The sequence below is a fragment of the Oryctolagus cuniculus genome, chromosome 4 (assembly GCF_051225735.1).
Source record: "Oryctolagus cuniculus isolate XC-2025 breed Fujian yellow rabbit chromosome 4, ASM5122573v1, whole genome shotgun sequence".
NCBI lineage: Eukaryota > Metazoa > Chordata > Mammalia > Lagomorpha > Leporidae > Oryctolagus > Oryctolagus cuniculus.
This window is the reverse complement of record NC_142870.1, coordinates 61179608-61192324: the sequence shown is the minus strand read 5'-3', so window position 1 is coordinate 61192324 and position 12717 is coordinate 61179608. Positions and strand designations below refer to the sequence as shown.

Sequence of the window (12717 nt, the reverse complement as noted above, 5' to 3'; positions counted from 1 at the left end):
TCCTTACAAAACATGCCTGGGACCTCCTCATCCCTTCTACCAGGTAAGGACACACAGAAATGATCTCATGTATGAACAAGGAGCAGGATCCTAATGAGACCCCAAATCTGCCTTTGCATCTGGAAATTCGCAGTCTCCAAAACTGAGGAAAAAATCCTGCTACTTACAGTTTTTTGTTCCAGTGTGTGGTATCTTATTATAAAGACAAAATGTACTAAGACAGTAATTCTGTTGTTATACTGGATAATTAAACAGTAGAACTGGTGAAGATAATTTTTACATTATGACATTTCCTTTATTGTTGTTTTTATCATTTTATTTGAATAAGAGAGAAGGAAAAAAAGAGGGAGAGAGAGAGCGAGAGAGAGAAAGAGAAACAGCAAGAAACAGACCTCACATCTACTGGTTCACTCCCCAAATACCTGCTATACCTGGGAGAGGACCAATTCAATGCCAGGAGCTAAGAACTCCATCCAAGTCTCCCACGTGAGAGGCAGGGACCCACCAACTTGAGCCACTACCTGTTGCCACATAGTGTGTGCATTAGCAAGAATCTGGAATCAGCAGCAAAGCCAGGACGCACACCTAGGCACTCCAGCCTGGGATGTGGACCTCCCACGTGGCAGCTTAAATATTTCACCAAGCATCTGCTCTGTTACTGCAAGCAGCCCCACTGACAGAAACTCACACCCTGACTCATGTGCTTTAGCCAGCTGCCTTCTCCAGAATCAGACCCCAAAGATGGTGGCTCTCAAACTCCTCTCCTCTGGGCCACCACCCTGCCCCTCCACCTGTGGCTCTAGGCACGCCGGGGCCAAGGTTGTGTTTTCTACCTTTCTACAAGCAGTTGTCATCATATCAAGTTTTATACATATCCTTTGGAAGCTGTTAAAGGCATCCCTGAGGGTGTAACAGTTCTGGTTTGTGGTTCTGGGCTATGTGGAATGCCAGAGAATCTTCTAGGAACTTTACTAAAGACTGGAGTAAAAGGATTACTTGCACAGCCACAGTGCTGGGGCACACTATTTTGGTTTGAGCCTTTTATTTCAATCTAAGCAAATAAAACATATGATCTTGTCATATGTTGGAGAAAATGCAGAATTTGAGTGACGATCCTTACCTGGTGAATTAGAAGTAGAACTGACACATACCAGCCCACTTGCACAGAGAGTTCACACAGGAAGGACTGGAGTTTCTCCATTTTACACTGGTCCAAGAAAGAGGATCATCCATGAGTTACAACAAAGGTGACAACATTGCCATTGCCAGTTAGCCTAGAGAGGTGAGGGAGTTTAATGGCCAACACTTCACTTCAGAGAAAGCTATTACCGGGGGTTTTGCTTTGGCGAAAATCTGGAAGGCAGACTGAGCTATAAACCTGATTTTCAGGAAAAATGTAAGAAATTTCAACCTGCCCATTCCCAAAGCTATGAAAACCACCATGGTGGAGGTTGAAGAAATTGTAGATATGTAGCTATTAGATCATTTGCTACAGAAGCTATTCATATGCCTAAATTGCATTGCATTAGCTTATAAAGGGAGAAAAAAAAAAAACTTGAGTGCTTAACAATCTGGAAGGAAGGAGATGGAAAAGCCAAATCTGATCAACCTGAAGATACTGTACAGCAGCATGTCATCAGGTGCAGCTCTGAAATTCAAGGATGGTATGTATGCTGATCCGGGCACAGGAATCCCCCTTCTTTTTTTTTTTTTTTTTTGATTTAACAGTTTATTATGATTTATAAGTGTCATTTTAAAAACATCAGTCCATTAAACCATGTAGAAATAAGTATGCAAAAAGTCTGCAAAACAAAACATACTTTAAACATGTTTAAGTAGATCAATTATCTGCAATTTCCCATTGCTCAGTCATTTCATTATTATGCTATGGCAGCCAAGTAATCCTTAACCTCAGTTGGGGTAAGCCTCCTAAATCCAGCTTCATTGCAGATTCCAACTTCTATGTTATCCTCTGTCATTTGGCCTTCAAAGCTTTCCTTTAGGGTTAAGATGGCTGTATGAATGGCATCTTCAAGTTCCAGATCTTCATTATATCTTTTCTCAAGGAAAGTTTTCCCATTCACATAGTTCTTTCCCATTGCTGTGGCTTTCCAGGCAAAATAAGCTCCAGATGGATCTGACTGAAATAAATATGGTCGCCCCTCATTCCAACCACAAATAAGTAAAGAAACTCCAAATGGACGAACACCACCCGACTGGGTGTACTCCTGCATCACAGAAGCTACTCTCTGCACCAGCTGGGCTGTGGGAATGGGTTCCTGGTAAACGAGATAGTACTGCTGGGCTAGCTTCCGAGCTCTGTGCACAAGCACTCTGTAATCTGGGCCCATGCCACTATACACCAAACCTATATGCTTGGTGATTGGCTCCACTTTGTGTACACTTCGTTCATCATACAGAATGGATTTCTGTTTCTTCTCAGTTGCTAATACCACACTATTTGCAGCTTTAATTCCCACTGAAGGGGCTCCTCCGGCTACAGCAGCCAAAGCGTATTCAATCTGGACAAGTTTACCAGAGGGGCTGAATGTAGTCAGTGAAAAGCTGTACCCGCGCTCCGCCATCTTTACCCAGGAATCCCCCTTCTAGCCAACAATTTTATCAGTCCAAATATCACTGTTCATCTTCAAAGTGAAAATGGAATCCTGGGTTTGGGTCCACATCCATTACAATATGAAGCTGATGCAGATCTTATCAATGCAGGCAAGGAAACAGTTACAGTTCTTCCAGGAGCCTCTTTTTCACCCAGAGATAAATCATTTACAATGACTAGAGGAGGACATGTCAATCTAACAATGTTAGGACAGATGCAAGTTTCCAAATACAGTGACCTGGCTAACTGAATGATACCCGGGAAGATGGTGAAAGAATGGAAAGTGCTATGGATTTGGTGCCCAGTGCTAAAATCAAATTGGTAGTGACCACGGAGCACAGGGCAAAGGGAAATGCACACAAGACCCTGGAGAACATACCTTACTACTGACTGAAAGCAGTGTGCCAACCACATCATTACAGCAAAGGCTGTTTTTGACATGGACAGGAATAAGGGACTGACTCTGACTGAGCTCTGGCAAGGCTTAACAGTCAAGGGCATATTAAAGGATGCTGGGTGGGATTTTGAAGTTTCTCCAAAACTCACACCAATGCAGCAGATAACAACATGAAATGTGGATAGACATTGGTACCAGCCCATGTGTTTTTCATTTTAAACATGCAAGATTTAATTGAAAGAACATTAGTCATCAGGATCCTAGTTGTAAGAAACAGTTTTTTGACTAATTTTCTTCTAGTGCCTTAGGCTTTATGCAGCAATATTGACTTTGTCCTCTCAAGTGTGCTATGACATTTCAACAAAAATCAAAATGTGTGTGATTATCTTACTAGTATCCTGAGTGCTGAGAAGTTTACTTTTACACTTAATGCTTACATTGAATGTCTCTGTACCTTCTGTTATGTACGGTAAATTATGTGCAATAGTCACCAAGATGGCCCATAGGGAGAGTTTTGGTACATTGGTACTTCCCTTTATAGCTAAATTTTGACTTTCTGGTCCTGCAAAAAGAAATGTATTTCTGATTTAGAGAATGCTATCATTGTGCACCCTTCGATAGCTCAGCTGGTAGAGCGGAGGACTGTAGGACAGATGGTGTCTGTAGAATGCTATCATAAGAATTTTTTTTTCTTCAAATTCCTTTGGCTTTTCTTTCAGTTCCTCTGATTTTGTGTATTACATCTTGTTTTCTTTGAGTATCCACCTTCCTGCCTTCCTGTCACACTTCTTGTAGCCAAAATAAGAAAACAAGCAGGAACCTTGCAATAAAAGAGAGGGTGGGGAGTTACTGGTGATGGAAGAAGCCAAAGGATATAGGAGCTATTGGTGCAGACATTCCATCAAGAAGTTGCCTTCATAAACAAACCAACCTTCATCTCTAATATGCCAGAGACTAAGGCTCATGATAGGAAGAGGACTAGAAACACAACTAATCTAATCCATCAGTTATTTCATTTTATTTTATTTTATTTCATTTTATTTTTATTTTCATTTGACAGGTAGAGTTATAGACAGTGAGAGAGAGACAGAGAGAAAGGTCTTCCTTCCATTGGTTCACTCCCCTAATGGCTGCTACAACCAGCACTGTGCCGTTCCGAAGCCAGGAGCCAGGTGCTTCCTCCCAGTCTCCCATGTGAGTACAGGGCCCAAGCACTTGGACCATCCTCCACTGCCTTCCCAGGCCACAGCAGAGAGCTGGACTGGAAGAGGAGCAACCGGGACTAGTACCCGGCACCCTAACTGGGACTAGAACCTGGGGTTTTGGTGCCGTAGGCGGAGGATTAGCCAAGTGAGCCACAGCGCTGGTCCAGTTATCTCATTTTGTTTTAAAAAAAGATTTCTTTATTTATTTGAAATAGTTACAGGGAAAGAGAGCAGAGAGACAGAAAAAGATATCTTCTATCAGCTGGTTCACTCTCCAAATGGCCACAATGGCCAGGTCTGGGCCAGGCTGAAGCCAGAAGACAGAAGCTTCGTCTGGGTCTCCCACACGGGTTCAGGAGCCCTAGGACTTGGGTCATCTTCTACTGCTTTCCCAGGTGCATTAGCAGAGAGCTGGATAGGAAGTGAAGCAGTCAGGACTTGAACCAGTGCCCATATGAGATGCCAGCATTGCAGGTGGCAGAATAACCCACACTCATCACAGTGCCGGCCAGTTTTCTCATTTTAGAACAGCACAGTATTGTCTTGTATCTAGAACGGTCTGTATTTTATTTTAATTTTTATGTTATTGAGGCTCAGTGGGCTACTTGTATAATATCTCCTTTTTTCTAAAAAAAAAATTATTTATTTATTTGAAAGGCAGAGGCAGAGAGAAAGAGGTCTTCCATCCACTGGTTCACACCTCAGATGGCCACAATGGCTGGAGCTGAGCCAATCTGAAGCCAACAGACAGAGGCTTCTTCCAGGTCTCCCACATTGGGCCATCTTCTGCTTCTTTCCCAGGTGCGTAAGCAGGGAGTTGTGTCAAAAGTGGAGAAAATGGGACTCGAACAGGTGCCCATATGGGATGCCAGCACTGCAGGCAGTGGCTTTACCAACTACTCCACAGCGCCGGCCCTATAATACCTCCTCTTAAGCCAAGAAGGACCACGGATGATTTATCATGAACCATAGATGAAATGGCAGCAGACTTAAAACACAAAATATATTTTTCTTTTCAGGCTCTCATATCTGCTAGGATAAGTTTCTGAATGCTGAATGAATTCTTCTAGAGAACAGTAGCTTTTCTTTTGCCAAGGTTTCTTCCTTTACCAAAGTAATTTTCACTCAGTAGTATCCAAGTTGGTAAATAACGGTGGGTAAATTCAGGCTCTGAAAGTCAGTGAACTGAGAGTGTAGGCAATAGAGGTGGGGGGCTTGGCTAGTAAGGGCCTTTTCCTCAGAGGTATCCTTAATATGAGACAGGTGCCCTAAAGGATCATTTCAGAAGTGCCCTGGGTATCAGATGTGAGGACAGTCTGGGCACCCAAGAGACAGGCCAGGCAACTGGTGTCTGTACAGAGCTGGGCATCATACAACGCTGTATATTGTTCCTCTATCACTAAATGTAGGAGTGCATGCATGCTTGAAGGTTCTGGTTGTCACTGAAACTCATTTTTTTTCCGATACAGCTACTTTTGTGTCATGAATGATACTAGAGGAAGCAGCATGCTCCATTCATAAATTAATTAAATTAAATTAAATTCCTGTCTGGTTCCAAAGCACTCCCCTAACACTGGTAAAAAGGCCATCCTTTGAATGTGCCAAGTCCATGAGATTACTATTTGTTTATCTGACGGTTATGATTCACAGTTGTTACATCTACAATCCTACTTGTTTATCATGCTGGTCTTTTCCTCAAATAACACAATCGTAGGAATGCTCTAGGGACCAGTATAGCATACTAGGCTAAGCTTCCACCCGCGGCTCTAGCATCCCATATGAGCACAGATTCAAGTCCTGGCTGTTGCACTTCTAGTCTAGCTCCCTGCTAATGAGCCTGGGAAAGCAGCAGAAAATGGTCCACGTGCTTGGGCCCTTGCACCCACATGGGAGACTCAGAAGTAGCTCCTGGCTCCTAGCTTCGGATCAGCCCAGCTCCACCATTGCTGCCATTTGGGGAGTGAACCAGAAGATGGAAGACCTCTTTCTGTCTCTCCCTTTCCCTGTCTTTCAGAAAAAAACCCTGTGTTTCAAAAAAAAATGCTCTAAATTTTGACTGCTGTCAATTTTAAAATATTATAAATTAAGAGTAGGTATTTGGCTACAGCTGTTAAAATGCCACGTAGGGCACCATATATTCATATATACAATAATATAGTATATAATTATAATCTGTTTGATCACAATCACTCTAAGAGTTCAGACCTAACATTAGATTTACTTTATTTTTCGATCAGAAAGAATTTGAAAAAATTTTCCAAAAACACTCAACACGTTAGTGATGAATCCAGGATTTACCATGTGCTTTACTTGTCCTATGCTTATATCACACACATTTTTTCAAAGAAAAGTATGATGTGTTTATGTTTGGGACCAACTTAACTAGACTTTTATTGGAAGGAATTTTATTATAATTTCAGTGTTGAGAGACAGAAAATGTTTTGGTTGTTCAGCTTATAAAAAAGCAGTATAGGGAAAATAAAGCTAGGTAAAGAAAAGATTAGAATTTTCTATAAATGAAAAAAGCGGTGTCCCTTGGTGTTGTGGGTTGAAAAGGATTTGGCATTCCAAATTTATGTAGATGTTTAAACCTCAAAGTCTTATTTAATAGCTAATGAATTCATTTTAATGGTTAAGAGATTAAAGGTAGAGGCTTAATCTGATGATGGTATCTGAGGTGTCAGCATAGTTGGAGGTCATTTGGGAGCTTGCCCTCAGGAGGCAGTTTTTGCAAGAAGTTCGTTATAAAAGCCAAGGGTGCACCCTGTCTTTGTGCTTCTTGACTTACCACTTGATCCTCCCTCTGTTCATGTCCCAACATTGCCAACCTCTATCTAATGCCAGACTAATTAAGTCACACAATCTTGGACTTGTACTTCCAAAATTTTAAGCCAAAAGTAATCCTCTTCTTTCATAAACTCCTCCCAAGTATTTTGGTTAAAGAAATGAAATGCTGACTGATACATGTAGTTATCTCTTAAAGATTTGGCCTTGCCTCAGCCCTCAAATTCCAACCGTGAAAGAGAATTTTTTGTAGATGCAATCTTTGAATCTGCCGCTTTTTGCATAATACTTGCAAGTACATGTAAAGGAGGAAAATCTTTTCCTGTAACTTCTCATAGTCAGCAGTTGTAAATTAACTGTAAATTAAATTTTTAAAAAGACATATTTATCAGAAGAAAATGTATGCCAAGTTCATTTTCTAATTGCATGTGTAAGGCAGTGCCACAGAGAAAAAGTAAAAGCTCAAGGAAGCAGTTAGATTCTGGTATTATATATCATTTTAACAAAGGATGATAGGGACCAGTGTGGTGACGCAGCGGGTTAAAGCCCTGGCCTGAAGCACCGGCATCCCATATGGGTGCCGGTTCTAGTCCCAGCTGCTCCTCTTCTGATCCAGCTCTCTGCTATGGCCTGGGAAAGCAGTAGAAGATGGCTCAAGTCCTCTGGCCCCTGCACCCACATGAGAGAACTGGAATAATCTCCTGGCTCCTAGTTTTGGATCAGCGCAGCAGCTCCGGCCGTTTCTGCCATCTGGGGAGTGAACCAGTGGAAGGAAGACTTCTCCCTCTGTCTCTACCACTCGCTCTAATTCTGTTTTTCAAATAAATATATATAAAAAAAAAAACACACAAAGAAAGGATGTTAAATTGTAAAGAAATGACTAAACCAAAAAAAGATAGGGGTGAGAGAATAAGGCTCCCTGGGTGGTAAATCATAACAAGGTAAACTTATGGGGGAAACTAATGTTAGGTCCAAATTATTGAATAAGATGGAGTTTTTGTTATGTTTTGTGCAGACAACTCAATGCTGTCTGCAGCTGTAGTAAGACAGTTTTTTCTCTTTCTGCCATGGGACAAGGTAGGGAACACCATCACCAGGGGAATGGATTACTTGCTCTTTTGCACAGACAGACTTTTGGACAAAGAGCACTTCCTATATCTGCTTTCTCACAATTACGTTCACCCCTAAATAATCCTCATGCAAAAAAGCGTGTTTGGAGGTCTGATCTCCTACGTACCCAATCTTCTTCACTAATCTCAAAAACAATAGTATTTGCTTATAATCTCTCTCCAAATATTAATTAATACAATATTCACTCCCAGGCTGTTTAGCTTAGAAGGCTTTTAATCCTGTACTGAAAGATAACATTTAGATGTGATAAGGGATACATATTGAAAAGTAGAATTGTAATGGAAGGTTCAGAAATTACATTTTAATGTACAATAGTGTAATTTAGTTCTTAGATTTCTTATATGAAATAATTGAAACTACTTCATTTTCTACTCTTTTTGTGCCTTTTGTCTCCTCCTCTTCTCAAAACATTGACTGAGAAATAAAGTGTTAAGCAAGACAAGCTTAAGAGTTTTGTTTTTAAGGAGGCTTTGAACTAGAAAAAGTGAAAAATTTCAGGAGGGATTCACTAAACGATGAAACTATACTTTAGGTACCAATAAACGAAGCAGAGAGCTGGATTGGAAGAGGAGCAGCCGGAACTCAAACCGGCACCCATATGGGATGCTGACGCCACAGGCAGGGATTAACCTACTGCACCGTGGGCGCCGGCCCCATAGATGCCATTTTTTAAAGAATAATAGTCATATACCCTTTCTGAACATTAACAACCTTAGTTACTCTTGATTTCTTCTATGAGCTAGATGTCATGCTCAGTATATTTCCATAATCTCACTGAATTCTCAATGTGAGAGGGCTCATATTGTTCCCTCCATTTTGGGGGGAAGAATTTAAACTCAAGGGAGACTGAGATCATTTGCGCATGGTCAACTTGAATGTGTTGGGGCTGGCACTGTGGTGCAGCATGTTAAGATGCCAGTGGTGATGCAGGCACCGGATATCAGCAAGCCAATTTGAGTCCTGGCTGCTCTGCTTCCAATCCAGCTTCATGCTAAAATACTTGGGTTGTCATTGGATGACAGCTTAAGAATTTGGTACCCTGCCACCCTGCTGCCCACGTGAGATGGAATTCCAGGCTCTTAGTTTTGACCTGGCTTAGCTTTGGCTATTGCAGGCATTTGAAGAGTGAACCGGTGGATGGCAAATCCATCTCTCCTTTTCCTCTTCTCCCACCTCTCTGTATCTCTGTTTGTGGGTCTCACTATCTGTCATTCTGATTTTTGAACAAATAGGTAAATTTTAAAAATAGCTTAGAAGTGTTAAAATTGAGATTTAAACACTATTTATTTCAAAACTTCATTTATTGGTACCTAAAGTATAGTTTCATCGTTTAGTGAATCCCTCCTGAAATTTTTCACTTTTTCTAATTCAAAGCCTCCTTAAAAACAAAACTCTTAAGCTTGTCTCGCTTAACACTTTATTTCTCAGTCAATGTTTTGAGAAGAATTAGGGAATGTGGATAGAGAGAGGGAAAGTCAGAAGGGAGAAGCTATACTGGATTCAGTAGGCAGGCAGCCTGCAAAGACAAACTCAAGCTTGAAATCCAATGCAAGCATATAGCATACTGTGTCTCCCCAGGTCCTTTCCCCAATGAATGTCTTGATTACCATACATGGTTTATACTATTTTTCCCCCTTTAAACTATTTATTTTATATATTTGATGATCTTCTACTTTGAGCTTCCTGCCAAATAAATAAAAGAATATACAACTATATGTGTCTATATACTTTTGAATTATATTTTCAAAAAGTTCTTTTCCATTACATTTAACTAAGCTAACTCACAAAAGTCGAATCACTGTTTCACTTTCCAAGAAAGTGATATTAAAAACTGATTTGGGGGAAAGGGAGCAGATAGACTGGGGTTGGGAGTGAGAAGGCAGTTATGCCAATGAGATGGATCTTTTTAATCATCTTGCAAAATACCTTGCCACTGAAGCTCCTATACCACAGAAATACATCTATCAATTTATTTTATGCAAATATAGATATCAGTTTCCATATCATAATGTACTTGGTAAAAATTAAGTAAATAAAACTTTCTCTAAAGTTTTTCTTTTAAATTTCTACACAAACCAGGTCTTCTTTAATTTTATTTTTTGTGGGGTCTTCTGGTTAATGAAACACAGGCAGTTACAATGATTTTTCTTTTCTTTCCTTTCTACTAAATCTGGTTTACCCTATGCCTCATCCACATCAATGTTTTCTAAAACAATTGAACAAGCCCAGCGTCAAAAACTTTAATGCAGTTGGGAAGTACCCCGCCTGTTAAAGAGTCTGTGTCAGACCCGCATTAGCAATATTTTTTTTTCTCTGTGTCTTTTCTTTCTCCCTAGAGTCGCTGAGTCCTTCTTTACTTGAGTCCTCAAGCATTAGGAGCTTTTAGAGAAGATAAGTGGTTCCTGTGTTTAGACAGCATGCCTTGGTGCTAGTCCTCAGCATTTCTGGGAATCCCATTTGCCACATCAAGGCTTTTTTCACTCACCTTCCTGCTTCCTCTTGTGAAACTTGCCAGTTTTCCATTTCTGAGCCAGATCACAAGTTGGCTAAAGATTGGTGAAGTCAATTATCTGTGGAGGAAGGGAACCCTACTAATTGTAAAGTTTGCTAAATTGTTGAGTAATGTGAAGCTGCTAAATCAAGAGCCATGTAAAGTATCTGGTTAATGCATCCAATGCCTGTTTTAGAGCCCGAATCAACTCATGGAACCTGAGACTAGATAAAGGTAATGAGTCAGTATTCACTGTTTTCTAGTCATTATACTAAAGTGCTTCCTATGGGATAATTTTTCTCTCACACAGCAACCTGTGGGGTAAGTTTTGCTATTCTCTTCAGTTAACAAATGAGATGATCTCAAGGCCTGCGCTGTGGCATAGAGGGTGAGGCTGCTGCCTGCAGCACCGGCATCCCATATGGGTGCTGATTCGAGTCTCAGCTGCTCCTCTTCCGATCCTGCTCTCTGCTATAGCCTGGGAAAGCAATAGAAGATGGCCCAAGTCCTTGGGCCCCTGCACTCACGTGGGAGACGCAGAAGAAGCTCCTGGCTTTGGATCAGCACAGCTCCAGCCGTTGCGGCCATCTCAGGAGTGAACCAGTGGATGTAAAACCTCTCTCTCACTCTCTCTCTCTCTCATACTCTTTCTCTCTCTATGCCTCTCAGAGGTAATCTGAGTGAAATGTGCAGTAGCTAAGACACTGCTTAGGATGTCAGAGTGCTTGGGTTCAAGTCTTAGCTCCCCTTTAACTCCACCTTATGCTGTTGCACACTCTGGGAGGCAGCAGTGGTGGCTCAAATAGCTGGGTTCCTGCCACCCACATAGGAGACCTGGATTGATTGTTTGTCTTGGTTTCAGTCTGGCCCAGTCCTGGTTGTTTTCACAAACATATTCATTAGTGAACCAATGGATAAAAATCCTCTCTCTCTCTCTCTCTCTCTCTCTCTCTCTCTCCTCTCCTGGCTACTATCTCTCTGCCTTTCAAATAAAATGAAAATAAAGTCAATGTTTAAAATAACAAATGAGGTAATTGTTTCATCCAAGGCCACTGACTGATAAAAGGTAGCAGAAGAAATAGAACCAAAAACTTTCTGGTCCTAAAAGAATTACAGTGTTTTGCTTATAATGTAGTGATTCCCTTTTACCTCCAATAATAACATAGTTGCATGTCAAGACCATTTAGAGATTCAGGGCAGACTCTGAAGCAAGAATGCCTAAGTTACATTGCTAGTCAGCTGGCCAGGCAGCAGAAAATTCTATAACCTCACTTTTAAAATGGGGTCAATGATTGTCCCCTCCCATAGGGTTTTTTTTTTATTTATTTAAGATTTATTTAATTATTTGAGAGGCAGAGTTATCAAGAGGCAGAGGTAGAGGCAGAGAGAGAGAGAGAGATCTTCCATCTGCTGGTTCACTCCCCAAATGGCTGCCACAGCTGGAGCTGGGCCAATCCGAAGCCAGGAGCCAGGAGCTTCTTCCGGGTCTCCCACATGGGTGCAGGGGCTCAAGCACTTGGGCCATCATCTACTGCTTTCCCAGGTCATAGCAGAGAGCTGGATCAGAAGTGCAGCAGCTGGATCTTGAACCAGAACTTATATGAGATGCCAGCACTGCAGGTAGTGGCTTTACGCACTAAGCCACAATGCCAGGCCCCCCACAGGTTTTTTGTAAAGTGATTCATACCAAGCATATAGATTAGTGCTCAGTACTTGTAAAATTTGATGTGGCACTAAATAAATTATTCTTACATGGAGCATTTTTCTTCATTCTTTGGTCTCAGGATTCCTTAGTTCAGGGGCCATTACATGTTCTGTGGACTCTCAGAAAACATTCAAAATGTTTTAGGTATCATTAGCACTTACCTAATGACATTATCATTTCTAATCACACCATTACCACTTTCATCTGGAAAGCATGAATACAAATAAACAATAATTCACAGGTCCTGCTTGACCTATTGATTCCCACTTGCTGATACAATCAAAACAAAAGGCTAATAAGGCAGTCCAGCCTCTTACACAGATAGTTGTCTCACTTGGCTGTGGTATTTAAACAACAGTTCTATTTGCATCCTAAGCAAATTTTGAGTGA

General features: G+C 41.1%; 2 pseudogenes across 1 annotated transcript; one reads left to right on the top strand and one right to left on the bottom strand.

The window, feature by feature from the left end:
* The first annotated feature begins 741 nt into the window (after positions 1 to 741).
* On the top strand, positions 742 to 3185 carry LOC100347509 (succinyl-CoA:3-ketoacid coenzyme A transferase 1, mitochondrial-like; annotated as a pseudogene).
* Positions 1701 to 2599, bottom strand: LOC149126986 (proteasome subunit alpha type-2 pseudogene; annotated as a pseudogene). The gene has a single exon (XR_016232405.1). The product of XR_016232405.1 is annotated as a proteasome subunit alpha type-2 pseudogene (transcript).
* Positions 3186 to 12717: the final 9532 nt, after the last annotated feature.